Source organism: Pteropus vampyrus, unplaced genomic scaffold (assembly GCF_000151845.1).
Source record: "Pteropus vampyrus isolate Shadow unplaced genomic scaffold, Pvam_2.0 Scaffold50, whole genome shotgun sequence".
NCBI classification, from domain to species: domain Eukaryota; kingdom Metazoa; phylum Chordata; class Mammalia; order Chiroptera; family Pteropodidae; genus Pteropus; species Pteropus vampyrus.
Window position 1 is genome coordinate 396,192 of NW_011888831.1, and position 18,988 is coordinate 415,179.

An 18,988-nucleotide genomic window follows, 5' to 3' on the forward strand; every position below is an offset into this window, starting at 1 on the left:
AAGTTTCTATTCTGCCAAGAATATCGATCTCTCCATTCAATACCTTTACCAAGGAACATAGTTATAATAGCTGCTTTAAAGTTTGTCTAATAATATCTGATAATATCAATATCTAAGTCATCTTGTAACTGTACATCAATTTCATTTCTTTAGCATGTGTTTTGCTTTAATTCAAGCTAGCTTTGTTTAGTTTTATAGAACTCTGACTCACTATGATTCACTATGACCCTTCTACCTGTACACATACCATATGTCCACTCCCTTAATCATTAAGCTGTTAGTACAGTAGGTTCTGGTAAGTGCCAAACTCACTTAAGAATAAAGCTTCAGGTGTGTCAAAGCTTCAACTATGACCGAGATACAATTACTAAACCTCAAACTAGAATAAGGTTTTAGTCAAACAAAGATAATAGCTTGGCCTCTATTACGATTCAGCTCCAGACTCATGAAAGCAGAACAACCACACAGATCAAATCCCCCGGAAACCAGACAGAACAGTGCCATGACTGACATCAAGACCTAATACTATGATCAATTGCCCTCTACCTTAGCCCCGACTAATCAGTAGAGTCCACAACCCCAAATCCTATAGTAACCGTGATTAATGATTTTTCCCTTGGATAACCCAGGCACTAGAGGCCATCAGGGAACCAGGTTTTTGAGAGCTCTAGCTCACCCGCATCTCTGGACTAGGCACTAATTCCTTATATAAATTTTTACTCTTTGCTCTACTCTCTTGCTCATGTCTTGTTTGGCTTAGATGCATGCAGTCAAATGGGCCCTTTGAATCTCAGGACTGGATTCAAGTTTTGGCTCCCCTCCCAAACTATATGCTATTATTAACTTTACAGACTCTTCAGGTAGTTTGTTGCATTTTGCATTTTGTTCAGAGTTTTTAGTTGTAATCAGCGGGAAAGACAGGCTGTATTGGGCTTCTCAGAAGTCATTGTTAAATTTTAATAATATGTCTTCCACCTGTTCTCTTTGAAAGCAACCACCATGCTGTGAGGAAACCCAAGCCACATGGTGAGGCCACATGTAGGAGTTCCAGCTGATAATTACATCAGTCACCAGGAATGTGAATAAGGAAGCCTTCAAGATGACTTCAATTCCATCACAACCTGACTATAAGCACATGAGAGATCCCAAGTAAGAACAGCCTCACCTAGGTAACCCCCAGAACCATTAGAGCTATTACTAAAATTATTGTCAATATGTTAAGCCTCTAAATTTGGTGATGATTTGTTACTAGCAATAGGTATCCAGAACAGATTTTGGGCGCAAGAATGGGGTGCTGCTGAAACGAAAACCAAAAATATGTGCCATCGGCTTTAGGACCAGGTGTTGGGCAGAAGTCTAAAGGGCCTCAAAGAGGATGTTAGTGAGGACTTAAAGTAAGAAACTGGGAGGGAAAATTATGTATGCACAGGAAATTTTGTTATGTATGTGGTCTCATTATGTAATAGTGGAAACTTTGTTTCTTGCAACAACATGAAAAGTGGAAACATATTTAATAAACTCAAAGATCTAAGGAAATCTCTTGTCAAAATATTGAAAGTACCACCTGACTTCTCGCTGCCTATGATAAAATGCAAGAGGAAAGAGGTAAACGAAAAATGAAATGTTACATATGAATGATCGAGGACTTTCTGAGTCCAAAATAAAGCTGTTTCTTATTCTTAGTCACCACAGATGATTAACAATGCCAAAATTATGAAATGGTTTCTGGGCAGAGATCAAATCTAAGGCATTTAAAAAAAAAACATGGTCTAAAACTTAAGCCAAAAGTATAACTATAAAATTATTTGTTAAAGCTTTAGAAAGATTTAAGGTGGTGCTTCAAACAGACAAAGCCTTTTTAAGAATCTTAAGGGTATGTCTAGCAAAATTTCTCTATTAAAACAACAGGACTTTTAAGAATCTTAAGGACAAGGAGTCCAAGCTAAAGAAGAGATTATTGCAAAGAGATTTATATAGAGATATTTGTCTAATAGATTGGATTATAATTTATACATAGAGTACCCACAATGTTTTTAAATAAATATATATTTATGTGAGCTTGAACTAAAAGGAACAGAAACAATACAAACAAGTGAGAGGAACAGCTGAGCCCCGTCAACCACCAGAAATGTGAAAGATAATGATAAAATGATTGTTAAAGTACAACCAAGATTACTCTACCCAGCAAAGCTATCATTTAGAATTGAAGGACAGATAAAGAGTTTCCCAGACAAGTAAAAGTGAAAGGAGTTAATCACCTCCAAGCCAACATTATAGGAAATGTTGGAAGGACTCCTTTAAGAAGAAAAAAGGAAAAAAGATAAAAAAATATGAAAAATAAAATGGTAACAACTACATATCTATCAATAATTACTTTAAAAGTAAATGGATTAGGTGCTTCAATCAAAAGATAAGGTGGCTGAATGGATAAGAAAAAAGACCCTTACCTATGCTGCCTGCAAGAGATTCCCTTCAGATCGAAAGTAAAAGGATGAAAAAAGATATTTTATGAAAACAGAAACAAACAAAAAAGCTGGGGTAGCAATACTTATACCAGACAAAATAGTCTTTAAAACAAAGGGTGTAATAACAGACAAAGGAGGACCCAGTGATCCCACTTCTGGACACTTATCTGAAGAAACCCAAAACATTATTTGAAGGAACACGTGAATCCATGTGTTCATTGAAGCGTGATTTACAAGACAAGATGTGGAGGGAACCTGATGTCCATCGATGGATGAAAAGATAAAGAAGAGGTGATACATATATACAATGAAATGTTACTCAGCCATAAAAAAAGAATGAAATCTTACCATCTGCAACAACATGGATGGATCTAGAGGGTATTGTGCTAAGTGGAGTAAGTCAACAGAGAAAGACAAATGTCATATGATTTCAACTGTATGTGGAATCTAAAAAAAACAAAATAAATGAACAAAAAAAGAAACAGACTCATAGATACAAAGAACACTTTGATGGTTGCCAGATGGGCGGGGGGTGGGGATTGAGTGAAAAAAGGGGAAGGGATTACAAAATAGTCAAAGATATAAAGTACAGCATAAGGAATATAGTCAATAATATTGTAATAACTATGTATAATGTATACATAGTTACTAATAGGATAATCTGGGGGATCACTTCATAAATTATATAAATGTCTAATCACTATGTCATACACCTGAAACTAATATATCATGTCAACTGTAATTGAAAAATAAAAAATGTATATTAAAAAAATTATTGTTAATGTTTTAAGCCACTAAGTTAAAGTCATTAAGTTCATGTTTAAGTCACTAAGTTGATGTTTTAAATCACTAAGTTAATGTTTTAAGATAATAAAATGATTATTAATATTTTAAATCACTAAGTTTTGGGATGATTCATTATCACAGTAGATTATTGGAACAAACGAGCAGAAGCCCAGGACAAGAAGGAAGAGAAAACCTGGAGAGAAGAGCTACCCCAGTCCTTGTAGCAAAAAGGGTTAACAGAGACCACCGGCCCTTGGCTTATAGGAGACAGAACCATATGGGGGACAAACAGAACATTTGTCCAACCAATTGTGTTCTGCTTTATGGATGTCAAGATATAGGTGGCACCCCTAGCAAATCAAATGTGGTTTTAAAAAAAAAGCTGGATATACTACTAACTCTTAGTTCTTCAGGTCACCCTTCAACTGATTTTTTCAAGTCTCCAACATCAACAAATATACCAACATCAGAGATGTATGCTGATGGGGTAGTATAGATTTTGCAGAGGAGACATCATGGAGAAAAGAGTTGAAATTTTTTAACCTATCTTTAAACAACCAGGAAGAACCAGAAATAATACCCCAAAATGAGCCTATCCAACTCTTTAAGAGGAAAAAAGGGGAGCATTGGGTTGAGTCAGATAAGGTCCAGGGGTCACAAGTAAATACTGTGTTCTGTCTTCTCCTCATCTACCTCTCAGAGAAAGAATTTGTGTAGTAATTTTGCAGTGAGAGAAGATATTTTTTCAGAAGAGAATGTAATAGGGTAAAGGGGTGAAGATTTTATTCTTTTGACAGCTGAATTCCTTGTGTTGTAGTGTAGCCACCAGCCCCCAATAGACACACGGACCACCAGAAATCAGTGAGTTATAGGAAACGCACTCTTTATTCAGCCAGCTGGGTCTGCCAAGGGTATGCAGACCCCAAACCAAGCAGTCCCGAAATGTAGAGGTACAGGGTTTTTAAGCCCTAAACCCCCATTCTTCATCCTGTTTGAACACACAAGTCTATTTTTCTTCTTTTTACTGTCAACCCACAGGTTGGTTGTGCAAGCAGAGGTACAGAAGCAGAAAGCTTATTGTTAGAGCGTTATGTTCCCATGGGCAATAGCCAAGCAGTAATTTTCCAGCCAGCACACTTGTAGGGAATTACTTAAAAAAGGTACATTGAGACTACGAGCCCACAGGTTTTAAAAGAAAGATTAAGAACTTTGAACATAACTAAACCTTAGAATTTGGGGGATGGTTCAAGGAATTACAACCTAAAACACGAGAAGTAGGAGGTTTCAGCAGACTTCTAGGCTACAGATAAACCAAAAAATGAATAAATAAACAGATAAATTAATAATGTCAGCATAGTTATTGACACTTTCCCTCTCTTAATTTTTATGGTGAGAAAATACATTCATTGTTTGAAATTCAAGATATTTTTAGCTCAAAATCTTTCAAAATTAAAAGAAAGTTAACTATTCAGCTATGAGATGTTAAACTGAGAGTTAAAGCTGATACTAATGATTGCATCTCTTGACAGAAAAAGAGATAAAGAGATTGCAAAAAGAAAATGACCTGACCCTGTATTTTATTACAAAAAACAATCTAATTTAAAAATCACCATACATTTAAAAGGAAACAATCAGGTGCCGGTTAAAGATGCATAGATATTTTTTAAATCAATAGGCAAAATTCAATTTAACAACATGACAATTTTTAGAACTATGTGAATATTGTTGGGCTAACTTTGAAACAAAATAAAATTCTTCATTCAGAATCCAAAAATATAGGAAAACTCAAAATAGAGCAGAAACCTGGCTTCCATAGTCTGGTGTGTGTAGAAATGTGTCCAGTGGATTCAGAGAGTGCTTCTCAAAAGGAAAGGAGTGGCAGTTTGTCATTTGATTGCCCCATGGACTTCCAGCAGCAATACAATGGACTTCCATGGTCAGTTGATTATGAGGAGCTTTCAAGGCTCTCTAGGATCCACAACTTCCCAAAGCTCTTGATTCTTTTTCAGTCAATGTGACATCAGATTTTCAAGGAAATATATAGGAAAACCTGAAGCCTGTGGGCTGCAGACAACCATGGCTCCGGCCTTTGTGCAACCACGCTGTCCATTAGCTGGGTGGGGATAAGAAAGATGCCATTAATTTCAGAACTCCGGAATTCCTTTTAAATCCCAAGTATTTTATATGGGAGTAAAGCCTAGAAAATTATTATAAAAGAAAAATGTTTTGTAGAAAACTCTTGAATGATTTTTAATTAAAAACAAACAATAGGTTGAGTAAATCAATAAGCATTGACACCTTAATGTTTACAGAAATAGATTGACTAAAATATTAAACACTGCAAAGAAAGAATTCAACAAGTGAGGGAAATTTATTTTATTTTGGTTTTGTCTTCCTAATTTTGTCTTTAAATGAAATGGTTAAATGTAGAGCATTTTTGGTTATTTGGAAGTGATAATATAATAAGCTCAAACGTAGCTATAATGTATTATGAAAACAAAGTTTCTGAGAAATGGATTAGAGACTTGGAAAGGGAGATACAGTTTTTTGGAAACTCCAGAACCTGAGAAAAGAATTGGCAGCTAGAAATTTTTCTACTGAAGTTTCAGGTGACGTGTTATCACTTGAAAAATGATACTTAATCATGCAAATGATTTACAAGGAATTAGATATTTTCATTCCAGTTTATTCACTTTAGACTTAATATAGGGTGTGGATGTAATAGCAAAAGATTAAGTAAGAAGTTTGAACCACCCAAACCCACCTATAAGATCATGATTGGAACTTTGGAAACATTTCAAGTTCAATATAAGATAACCTGAGCCATAAAACTCTAAGAGACCAGATTAAGAAAAGCAAATGTAAACGTTGTAAATGTTCTAACTGAAGACTGAGGAGCCTAAAGAACAAGAGTGTGTCAGATCAAACATTCATCAGGATGTTTGACAAATTTCATTACCTGAAATGCTATAAGGAGAGAAATGGAGCCCATGCCAGAAGCATTTCTAACACATTCACAACTTTAGGATTTTCTATTCAGGGATTGGAAAAAAGCACACCAGCTTAACTGACTGGGATAGCTCTGCCACTGATTTATGATGGTGCCTTTGGGTTTAATGCACAGAAGATTGCATTCCATTCCATAAGGATCTAGATGCTACTGAAGAATGACTACATCCAAAGGGAGATACCTAACAAGCCTACACTAAACAGTGGCCTGCTACAGAGCTGTTTCCTTTAATCTTGACCACAATCTTGTAGGCAACATCACACTTCAACTGTTAGGAAAGTTTTATCTTGCTGCTTCTAACGACCTTGTTTCTCAAGAACCAGCTAGTTCCCACTTTAGTTCTCACGAGACTCAGACTGAGCTGAAGCACACCCCCAGTGTGATTCCTCTAATATATGGTCCATGAGCACAGAAGGGAGGGGTCCTAAGAAGAATTGGAGCATTCTTGACCAGTGCACCTCCCTCTCCATGGCGAAGAGCAGAGTATAGCTCAAGGATGGGGCAAGGACTAGGGTTGAGAGGTCCTTAAAACCTCAAACATAGAGCACAGAACACACAAAATAAACACACAAAAGTTTGGCATCTGCCATTTTTTATTCCCCAAATGATAGATCTATCCACTCTATACTTTTCCCGAGAAAGCCTGCCTTTATAACCAGGATGAGGGCATTACTTCTCAGTCCTAAGAGATATTGCAGACGCTTCTGATAAAAGAATAAACAACCAAACATACTTTTATCTCCATCCCCCTCCTAAAGCCTCACTATGCTGACAGTAAAGGAATTTTTTTAAACATATAAACCCACAAGAATAAAGACAGCATGAGACGTGACAACTGCAAGATGAGAGATATCAACAAATTTTGTCACCTGGAAGCAATAAGATGCTAACAGCCTTAATAGATTAGAAAAAGATGAAAAACAAATACAGGGAGCAGGGGCAGAGTTGAGGTTATAAAACTCCAACAAGTGAGCTAATTCTTGACACAGAATCCTGAAAAGACTCAGAAACTGAAGGCACCAGTTACCCCTGAAGACACGAGTGCAGAGTAGGACTAGAGAATTCACTGAAAATCTTTAAAGGCAGCAGGTCTCTTTCCCCAGTCTTCACAACCAGACAAATAAAATACCTCTGCCCAGCCCTGGAGGAAAAGTATAAGTTTACTTTCTAGGAAAACCATGCAAGGCTGAAAGTCAAAGTGTAATTTTATGCTGAAAACAAACTACTGGACAGAGGAATTCCCAGCTCCTCACCCATCCAAGCTTCAAATGACAAAATTTGTTGGCATCTCATCTCCTGCTGTCTTTATTCTTGTGGATTTATGTATTTAACACCAGCAGCCAGGCTGAGATAAACAAGAGATAAAAGGATTCCTGTTTGGGGAAACTGATTATGACCAAGTGAAATGATCTACAGATGTTTGAGGTCCTCCCATGAAATAATCAGATCTCCACCTAATCAGCCTCAGCAAAGCCCTCTAGTAGTAAAGTCCCACTTATGTACACAAAGTTTCCAGTGAGCATCTCATACAGCCTTACTCTAAATATGAAAGATAGTCAAGCATCACCAGATGTTTGAGGAAAGCTTCTAATGTGAAATAGAGAGACCAAACAAAAGGGGAACTTGTGGAGAAGAGAGATAAGAGAGAGCTGAAGAAAACTTAATTTGAAATTATCAATAACATTAAAAGAGAGATAAAAGAAGATATTGCAGCCATGACACAAAAAAAGGAAACAAAAAAGACAAATATTTCCTGAATGAGAAAAAGGGTGGGGGGAAGAGAAGGTGAGGAAAACATTAAATAAATAAAATTTTCTAGAACCGAGATTATTAGTTCCAGATTGTTACAATCTGTCAAGTGTCAGCAAAATGAACATAAACACGTAGTCAGTCCAGTGCACCCCACTGTTAAATTTCAGAATGCTGGAGACAAAGAAAAAATTTTTAACGCTTCTAGAGAGAATTAAAAAAAAAAATAGGTCACATACAAAGTGAGTCCAAATGGCATCAAATATCTCAATGGCAACACTGGAAACTAGAAAAAAATGGGGAAATACTTACAAGAATTTGAGGGAAAATAGTATCTGACCCCCATACCTGGCTAAATTGTCAATCAAATATGAGGATAAATTTATTTTCAGACGAGCAAGTGAAAAAGGGCCCAGTTGGGACCTCCCTAGTAGAGGCCTCATAGCATCCCTGGCTTCACTTTTCCTTGCCCTATCGCTTAACAATAGATTGTCTCCAGCAGTTTAAAACATCTTGAAATGTCCCCTGCCACAGAAAGTTGCCCTGGAACTAATGATTAATGCCTTTATGTTTACTGATCACAATCCTTCTGGTCTAGCATTCTTTCCAGGCTACTCTCATCTTTGTTCCTGGGTTGCTAAGGTCACGAGAGGATCACGTTGCCATAGAAACAGTTCCGTGAATCATAACAGATTGCCCCCCACACACACACACACACATACACACTGTCATGCAGCCCCTGGAATAATGCCCAAGTTTTCCCTTAAGTACCTAAGCCAGACTGAGAAAGGAAGGCACAAACTAAGAAAGGAAGGCAGTTTTGAAAGTGTTAACTTGCTGCCTTCTCGGATCGGATCACGGGTGCTCTTACAATGAACGCTTATTCTAAATATCCCAGCCCTTGTGTGGGCCTATTGGCTGAGCGGAGCAGGCAGCAGGAGCCCCATACTTGGTTGTTCTCCGGTTTCACAAGAAGTAAAACCATTTTATCTGCTATGCACACTTTCTCAAACTACTGGAGGATGTGCTTTACTGAAATAAGGAAATAAGGCAAGAAAGAGGAAGGCATGGATCCAGGAAACAGGAAAGGCAAAAGGAATTCCCAAAGATGATGAAGGGAAGTTTCAGAATAACAAATAGGTCTACAGAACAATCAATCTAGAGTGAAGCAGGAAGTATGTCTCAAGAATGAACGAATGAATGAACAAATTTATGAATGTTTACTTTAATTACATACACCTTTTTCATAGTAGCTGTTTAGGAAATGCAGATATGATTATTATTTCCAGCGTGATTCCGTTTCTGCTATTTGAGTTGGAGAAAGCAAGCAAGATTCGCTTCGCTCTCAACAATGCATGTTTCCAAGTCTGGTGCGCCTCCTGCTGGTCGCTCCCGGACACATCAGTGGGTCAGGTGTTTCCTGAAGGGGACCATTCACTGTTCTGGGGCAGCTTGGTTCTAAAACAGGAAAGTCCCATCCAAGCATTCAAGGGGGTGGAGGTAAGGTTCTTTCACAACGCAGCTCCTCTTAGTATGAGAAACTCGGGGCTTGCTAACTTTGCTGCAATCTTCACTGCTGCCAGGCAGTTAGAGAAGATGTACCTCTTCGAGTGCCCATTCTCAATATCTAGCCCATATACTCAGGATCTGCTAACTGCAGTCCACCTGGACCACTGTATCAGCCTCCAAATTGGTCCTCTTGCATCTTCTCCCTTCTTCCTTGGAATATATCTTTTATATAGGATGAATTTTCCCCTTAAATCCTCTCTGCTCGATATTAGTTTATCTTACTGTTTTCTCCTACTCACTTGCAATGCCAATTAATAGCAACATAGCTATAACAAATCCCAAACTCCCTTTTCCTGCTGCCTGCTGTTCGGTCAACTCCTAGCTTCCCCAACCATTCCTCTATTTATGTTTCATTCATTGCACAAAAATATGAGTGCCGACTATGTTGTTACAAAAGCAATTCTAACACCTATTCAGCTTGACCCATAAATTCAAAGGTCTTTTGGGTGCCAGCCTCAGAGTTCTGAGGAAATTGAAGTGATACAAGCATTAACACTCAGGTACGTGTGTGTGCACGCATATATGTGTGTGGGTGTGGGTGGCTGCATTCCAGTGGTCAAGGGCCCCTCCCTTCAGGACTATGTGTGGTCAGATGAGAGGACAGAGATGCTTCGTGGGAGCCTGATAGTCCATCAATCCTGCCACAGCCTGGAGTTCATGGCATTCTTGTTTAACAGGTGTCTTCTTAGTTAAAAGTTATAAATCTCGTTAGTTGGGATTATTCATGCTTTTGGTTGGAAAGAAAGGAAAAGGAAAGTAAATGCTAATTCTAGAATCTAATGCTATAATAACTAAGCAGGAATTAGCAGAGGTGGCCCATGACATAGAGATCCAACTAAGGGCCATGAATGGACATAGGTGAGGGTCAGGAAAGGAATGAGGCTCAGGAATGGGACAAGAGACAGAGTTCAGGTCAGGGGGTACCTGGAACTTGATGGCATTAAAAAGCTGAAATTCACAAACAGCTATAACAGATGTTAGTAAGACAACTGAGGAAATCTGAATATGGGCAACATATTACATAATAGTATTCTCAATTGTTAAATTTCTTGACTGACAAATCATGATTGTACAAGAGAATGTCATTAATCTTAAGAAATACTGTATGAATATTTAGGGATGTGGAAGTATTTAAGGGTAAAGTTTTATAATGATAGAACTTATCCTCAAATGATACAAGAAAAATAATACAGATATCGAAAGCAAATGTGGCAAAGTATCAACATTCAATTAGTCTAAGTGAAAGGTATATGAGTGTCTTTTGTCTATTGTTAACTTTGCTAAAGATTTTAAAAAATGTTTAAGTTAGGAGCTTAAATTTTTTTTAGAAACCAAAACACTTTGGGAAGTATTTCCTCTATTAGTTGAGATTTTGCTTCCTGGCAATTATCATGTTTGGCTCAAATAAATTCATAAAAGTTCTCTAAAATAAAAACTTTATTACAGTGTGAATGTCAAAGTGTCCTGCCTCTTGGTTCTAGTCATTTAGGACTGTTGAAGTCCCCCAGACTGCCCAGACAACAGACACTGCTCTCTCTGAAGCCCTTCTGATACCATTTGGTCTCCCCACTGTCACCACCTTTTCACAGGCCCAACAGCTCTCTTTTTGAGCTCCCATTATATTCTATAATAATATAACAATTTCACTGCATTGTATTTATATATTTACCTTTTTCTTTCCCAGGAGACAGATATCCTTGGAGACAGTTTTCATTTTTGTTACCTCTAGCACCTAGCATAATGTGTGGCCTACAGTAAGTACTATACACGTGCTGCAGCAGCAGTGAGTGAAGGAATGGCTCACTGTTTGGACAGATAAACAGATGGTAGGTGGAGTATAACAAATAAAAACAAGTAACCTCAAGGCTGGTTGACATGGACTAAAATAATCAAAGTGTAAATGTGGCTTAAGCACTATGCTACCATATGGGAGCTGGAAAAGCAAAGGATATGATAGACTGGAAGTAATCAGAGGTGAAGAAATCTGGGGCAAAACTGAATTAAGTAATGGGAAACATGAGAACAGCATGAGATCAGGGAGTCCAAGTATAATCACGAAGGACAGAAAACAAGCAGCTTCCTCTTACTCTGGATCACACACAGGTACATTTCATTTACTTACCATTTACTAATAACTCCTCTAGGCCAAGCATTTTCTAAAAACCACAGGGAGAAAAGAATGCCTAACACACAACCCCTGTCCAGAGGGTGCTACACATGAGTAAATATTTAGGGAAACCCACTGGGCAGGTTGGAAGGAAGTCACTCCATCCAGACTTTAAAAACAGATTTCTACCTAGACCCAGGCAGGTTGAGACTAAATGAGAGAGTGAACCAGGTACACAGGCTGGAGATCAATGTGACCCTTGGGAGACAAAGGCCAGAGAAGTGGCACCCTGTGGGCTCCACAGGGTCTGTGCTCTGAGAGCTGCCCCTCAAAGTCTCCTTGACACAATATGGTGACAGCCAGAGGGGAGGGGGTTGCGGGGGGCAGGGGGGCTAGGAGAAAGCAGTATAGGGTTAAAGAAGTACAAATTAGTAATTGATAGATGGTCATGGGGATGAGAAGCACAGTGTAGGGAATGCATTCAGAATTAATGTAATGACTAGAGTAGAGCCAAAGGGGAGAAAGAGTAAGCAAGGAGATCGTTTCATAAACTATATAAATGTCTAAGCAATGTACTGTATACTTGAAACTAATAATAAATTTTTTTTTAAAAAAAGGTATCTGGAAAAAAGTCTCCTTGGCTTTCAAGGGGCAGGGGGTGCTGCAGTTCCAGGGCACACTACAGCCCCAGCCCATTCTTTTGTTGCATTCAGTCTTTTAAGAGGGAGAGGTCTGAACCAGACACTGTGTGAGACAAACGCTGGGTAACCCTTTCAGATGGTTAAGGGAAGAACAGCTTGGTGACAGCCCAACAGGCTAAACTGCTGAACTCAGATTCTCCACTTCCTCCATCAGTGGGAGAGGGAGCCTCCTATCTCTCACAAAGCTTATCAAGGTGTGAGTAAGGCCTGCTTATCACCTACTTTTGGCTCATCAAAGGACTGAGGTAGGACCACACTTATCCAAGTTTGTGACACCTGCCAAGGAACAGCAGGGATTCCTCCTCAGTTATTCATTCAGCCATTCATTTGTTCATTCATTCAGTACTTAGCCCCTACTATGAACCAGGAACTTTGGACTGGAGATTCAGCACTAGAATAACCAAAAATAAAGTCTCTGCTCTCATGGTGCTTACATTCTATTGGGAGGAGACAAACTCTAAACAAATTCATATTAAATCATATTATCAGGTGGTAATTAGTGCTACAAAGGGAGGAAACAAGGTAAAGGGCTTAATAATGGGAGATAGGGGGCAGAAGGAGTGATTTTCAACAGGATGGCCAACTAAAGCCTCTCTGAAAACGTCAAATATCTGCCTGTTAAAGGTGGCCAGTGCCCAGAGCCTGACCTCTGTCTGGGGAGAGCTGCCTCTCCCCAGAGGTTTTAACAGAAACCATATGCAAGGCTGAGGAGGGGCTGAGGAGTGGCCCCTCTCCACCAGACAGAAACCATTCAGCAAACACTCCAGGAAGCAAGAAAGGCATGCTGCAGAGGCAGCAGGTTGGCCACAGCCCCTGGGTGGAGCTGGAGATGATGCAGAGCCTGGGCCTGTGTCCTCGCCAACCCATCCTTCTCACCTCTCTTCACATGCAGAGTATTGCTCTTCACATTGATTCGCCTCCCAACTCTCCCACCAGGTTCTGCGCCCACCACTGAGATTGCTCTCCCTGAGCCCAGATTGCTGACAAATCCCATGGCCATTTTCCAACAGCACTGAGGTTCCTGCCTCCTGTCTGAAGCTTTTATTTTCTAAGACACTGCCCGCTCCAAGTTCTCTTCACTCTCCTTTAAAGGCACCTCTTGCCTCCTAAAATGTTGGTGTTATCTGGGTTTCATACTCAGCCTATTTCTCTTTTCATTCCAATCATATTCTCTGGGTGCCTTGCCCCCTCTCATCTCTCTCTGCAGCCATGAAACCGCTCCTGAGTTCCAAGCTCCATATATTCAGCTGCCTGCATTTCTAGAGGTACTGCTCACTCAAAATGTTATACATTACTGCCAGACTCTGAATTTCTTTAGAGAAAGATCTTTTTTTTAGGCGAGGCAACCCTTGGTTTACCTCATAGATTGCAAGGACCTTGTCAGCTTACAAACCCTTATTTTTTTTTTAACGCTTACAGCGTAAAAAAATACTTGGTCTTCCTAGGTGGTCTCCCATCCAAGTACTTGGTCTTCCTAGGTGGTCTCCCATCCAAGTACTAACGAAGGTAGCTTCTGAGATCAGACGGGATCAGGCTTGTTCAGGGTAGCATAGCCATAGACGAGAGAAAGATCTTGATTAATGTATTATTTCCCCTGTGCCTGGTACACTGCTTGTACACCATAAGTGCTCAATAAACCCAAAACTACTCCAATCTAGGCTACTAGCCCTGTCCTTTGAGGGACTGTCTACAGTTTTCAGCTATCTACTCTTCCAAAGCCCCAGGTGACTATAAGCAATAAGGACACACCAATATATTGTACTGAGTGACAACAGCAGACTAAAAGCCTGGGCCAAGCAGCCAGTTCTTCCTGGGGAAAAGCAGACTTAGAGACTGCTCCCAGGAGAGACCCAGCCAGCCTTTAGCAAGGCTCCCCAAAACTGAAGCATTCACGACTACCTGGAAGCCCTGCCCCAGACAGCAGACCAAGGGCACCCTGAGATGTCAGGGAAGTCTGATCTCCCATTCACGCCAAGGCTACTGCCAGTCACACTTCACCAAGCTCCACTTAGACCAGTGCACATTTCCACTCTGATCTCTCGGGCTCCAGCTCTCCTCCACAGCACGCCAAAGCTGATGGAAAATAGAACTAGTCACAAGGTTAAACTTCCTCAAGGTTAAACTCGAAAGGAATCCCTGCTACCTAGAAAACAAAGCCCAAACTCCTGAGCACAGCTTTCCAGGCCCTCCACAAACCCATCCAACCACATCTCCATGCCTCTTTTAATCACTACCTGCCCCAGCTCCAGCTCTTAAGTAACCTGAAGAAGTACCCCCCATCCCTGAACCCCCCTTTTCTGCTAAACCACATCTTCTTCCTATACTACGCAATTGTTTGAGCCCAAAGACAGAACCATATTCTGATCTCTATGAAATTCTACCACACTTTTTAAAAATCCTTGTCAGACAATTCCAAATATACGCTAGCATTCCTAAAAATCCTTTTTAAAAATCCTTGTCAGACAATTCCAAATATACGCTAGCATTCCTAAAAATCCTTTTTAAAAATCCTTGTCAGACAATTCCAAATATACGCTAGCTTGTGTCTCCTAAAAATTTATTAAAGAAATCTACATCCAAGTTACTTATAGTGATTTTGAACAAGGTCTGGAACACACCCCAAGAAATCTCCAGAATAACCCTGACCTATTAACCTTTGGATATGGTTATTAACTACTTGAATAATTTATTAACTATCCTAACAGTTAGCCAACATTCTCATATTATGAGACTGTTGGAGAGCTTGTAAAGGCAAGTACTCTCCCATTTCCACAATTATCAATCCAGAAATCCAGAAGGACTAGTATGACAGACCCTATTCTGAACTGTGAACCCATTCTGCTCCTAGCAATTCTTTTTTCCCAAGGCCAAGTAAAAACCTGCCTTAATGACCTACTCTTCCCATCAGATGCTATATCACAAAGCCACAATAAATAAGTATACACAGACAGATCAATGGTCAAGAAATAAACACAAATACATACAGGAATTTAGAATATAACCAAGGTGGCATTTCAAATCAGGAAAAAATGGATTGTTTAGTGACATTTAGACCAAATAGTAAAGTCAGATCTGTACCTCATGCCTTACACTAGGATAAGTTCCAACTGGAAGAAAGATTTAAATATAAAAACTAAAACCAGAAAAGCATGGCATCATAAAATACTAGAAAAAAAATGCTAGCATTTTCTAACAATCTCAGAATGGTGAAGGCTTTTTAAAAACATCACTCAAAACCCAGGAGTTTAAAAAGACTGATAAATTCAATTAATAAAAGTTTTCAGCATGGTAAAAACCACCGTAAGCAAACGACAAAAGCAAACTGTCAAAAAAAAAAATGGCAACTCTATATATAGACAAAGGGCAAATTTTCCTAATATATAAAAAGTCATTAAATAAGGAAATAAACAATTGAATAGGCAAAGCATATGGATATTTCACAGAAAAGGAAATTCAAAGAGATCTTAAACATAGAAAAAAAGAGCTCAAACTCTCTCATGAGAGAAATATAAATTAAAACACACTGATGTGCCATTTTCTTTCTAACATATTGGCAAAGATAACAAAGTTTAACATACACTGCAAAGGTTTGGAAAATACTCATATTCCTGGTGGAGCAAAATTGATACAACATCCAAGAAAGGACTCAGCAGTTCTACTTATAGGAATTTATCCTACAGATACTTATGTGCAAAATGACATATGCACATGTCATTTGTATACATGTACATGTTCCCATGTTTTGTGGCAGTGAAAGATAGGGAACTGGTCAGGGACTGGTTAAGTAAATTATAGTATAATGAAATTTGAGGCAGCTATTAAAAAGAAAAAAAAAAAGAGGAAGCTCCCTATGAACTAAAATAGAATCATCTTCAAATTCTGTCAAGCCTACCTTCAAAAATTATCTAGAATCAAGCCATTTCCCCACCACTTGGCTCAAGACATCATCATCTCTCCTGGCTGAATTAGATTGCTAAGTGATATCTCTGCTAGGATCCTCACTCCCTTCTATCTAGTTCCCAAGAGTAGTCAGGTCCTGTTAAAATATAAACCACATTATGCCAAGTCTGCTCAATACCCTCCAGGGATGTCCTACTTCAGAGTAGAAGCCATAAGTCATATGTCACCATTTCTTCATTCCTACACCCCATTATTTCTCTGACCTCTTCTCTTTTTCAACCCCACTGGCCTCCCTGCTTTCCTTCAACACTTCAAGAATGCTCCTGCCTCACAACATTTTCTTTGCTGTACCCTAGAAAACTTCCCTGAGAAGCCACACTGCTTTCTCCCACAACTCCATCTCTATTCACTGTCACCTCAGCCAGACCTTCCTTGACCATCCTACTTAAAATTGCATGGACGCACACATACACACACAAATGTGGTATTCTCTGTATAATCTTCAGCTTTTCTTAGTTTGAAATTTTTCATAAAAATGTTGAAAAAACAGACCTACATAAAGCTAATCCCCTTTCCTTGCTTTCCCACTGCACTTGTTACCATCCAACATCCATTGTACTTATCCATCTACCCCACACACAACATACAGAATTTAAACCCCATTAAGGGCAAAACAGGGATTTTTGTGTTTTGTTCACTACTCTATTTCTAGCTTATAGAAACAGTGCCTATACCTTTACCAACATCAAATTCCTGGTTTTTATTTTGTACTATAATCGTGTAATATGTAACCATTGGGGGAATTGGGATAAGAGGTCTTGTCACTCCCTCCCTATCTGTACTATCTTTGCAACCTCCTGTGGGCCCATTATTACTTCAAAAAATATATATTGAGAAAACAGGGCCAAGTACATAACTGGTACTCAATACTTGTTGAATGAATAAATCCCATGACTTAGTGAAATTAAATGATTCATATTAAGTGATAACATACTACCATTGTGTGAAAAATAAAGGGAAGGATTTTTACATATAATTGCTTACATATGTATACGTTATCTCTGGAAGAAAAAATAAAAACTGATCATACTGGTTGCTCTGGGTAGAAAATCTGGGTGACTGGAGGACAGGGTGAGAAGACTTCAACAGATCTTCTGTACCTCTTGAGTTCTGAACCATGTGAATATATTATCTACTCACAATACAAATTAAATTTTAAAAATTTCTGTTCTATCCTATTCCTCAGGGTCAATGTCAATTTTCTATCTAGTTTCCGGAATTCAGTTTCTTTCCATTTTTGAAAAATCACTACTGCAGTTTTCACACCTCTGCACCTGTTCTTGCAGGGATCCTTAAGTCTTACATGGCCCTCTCCGCTTTAAAAAAAATAACCAAATGCTCTTGAACTTAAATCAGAGGGGGAAAAAAGGCTATCAAAGACATTTTAGGGATAAATAGGAAATTCAAATATCAAAATACAGTATATACAATATTGTTACTGTGACTTTTCTTAAGTTCGATAGTGGTATTGTGATCACATAGAAAAACGTCCTTAATCTTAAGAGATAATGTTGAAGAATCTAGAGGTAAAGGGCCATAATGTCTGCAACTTACTTTTTATGCGTTCCTACAAAAAAAGAAATCTGTACACATATAGATATGTACTGACTACATATATGTGCATATGTTAATATATCTCTATGTAGATACAGATGTTACAGAGATAAAAACTAACATGGGAAAATATTGATGAATCTATGCAAAGGTTATATTCTGTACAATTCTTCCAACTTCTGCAGGTTTGAAAATTTTGAAAATAATAAGTTAGGGGAAAATTTTTTTAAACCTACTAAGTGTCCCAAAATGAGCTCAAATGTCACTCTTCAGAGGTCCTTCAGGATACACGCAGTTGGGAAGTCACTCCTTTTTCTGCATTTCCAAGGCACTTATGTTTATCCTTCAATAGACTGAGTGAAAAAAGCATGGGGCATCTCAATCAAGCCCATAAATTTCGATACCCTCTCATGTGCACACCTCTAGGTTCATGCTCACACATGCATCCCAGCAAGGCCTAGAATAAACAGAAGATCTTAAAAGGATCAGACACTGGCTAGTTAATGTCCAAATCTCAAGAGCGGGTAAGAAGGCCTGGGGTGAGCTTGTCAAATTCTTGCCAGGGAAGTGTTGGGGGATAGGGTGACAGGGGGACTGGGATGTTGTCAGTGGAAGGACCAGCCTCGGAATAGAGCCCAGCCCCTAGACCTACTGTGGATGCCCCTTTAATTTGGGACACCAAGGTTTAAATTTCAAAGACTTCAATGACTAAACTCTTATCTTTCATAATCTTAACTTCCATTATAATCACTCAGCCTGCTCTTTCAGACCAAGGGGCTGTGTGTATGTTGTTCACAAGTTCCCTTACTAGAACACTTAATCCCATAAATTTCCCACGCATTCCCACACCTGGATGACAAACTCAAAAACACCACATCTCTTACTCCCTACAGTCAACCACACAGGCAACCCAGCACATATTTAGCATTAGCAAGAGCAAAGTGCAAAATTTTTAAAATACTGGTGCCAACTTGCTGAGCAACAGGAAAGTCCATTACCGCTGTAAGTCAGTGGTTCCTCCTCTGGACAATGGCGACAACAGACAGCAACTATGGAGTACCATGGATATCTTGAAAAGCCCCACAGT

General features: G+C 38.9%; 1 protein-coding gene across 1 annotated transcript in view; it reads right to left on the reverse strand.

Annotated features, from left to right (window-relative positions):
* The window catches only part of LOC111739350 (endogenous retrovirus group K member 10 Gag polyprotein-like), a 22,013-nt gene extending 3,033 nt beyond the window's left edge, over positions 1 to 18,980 (reverse strand). The window contains exon 1 of the mRNA XM_023530366.1: positions 18,900 to 18,980. The gene's annotated coding sequence lies outside the window, so the exon portion shown is untranslated. The remainder of the gene's footprint in view (positions 1 to 18,899) is intronic.
* Positions 18,981 to 18,988: the final 8 nt, after the last annotated feature.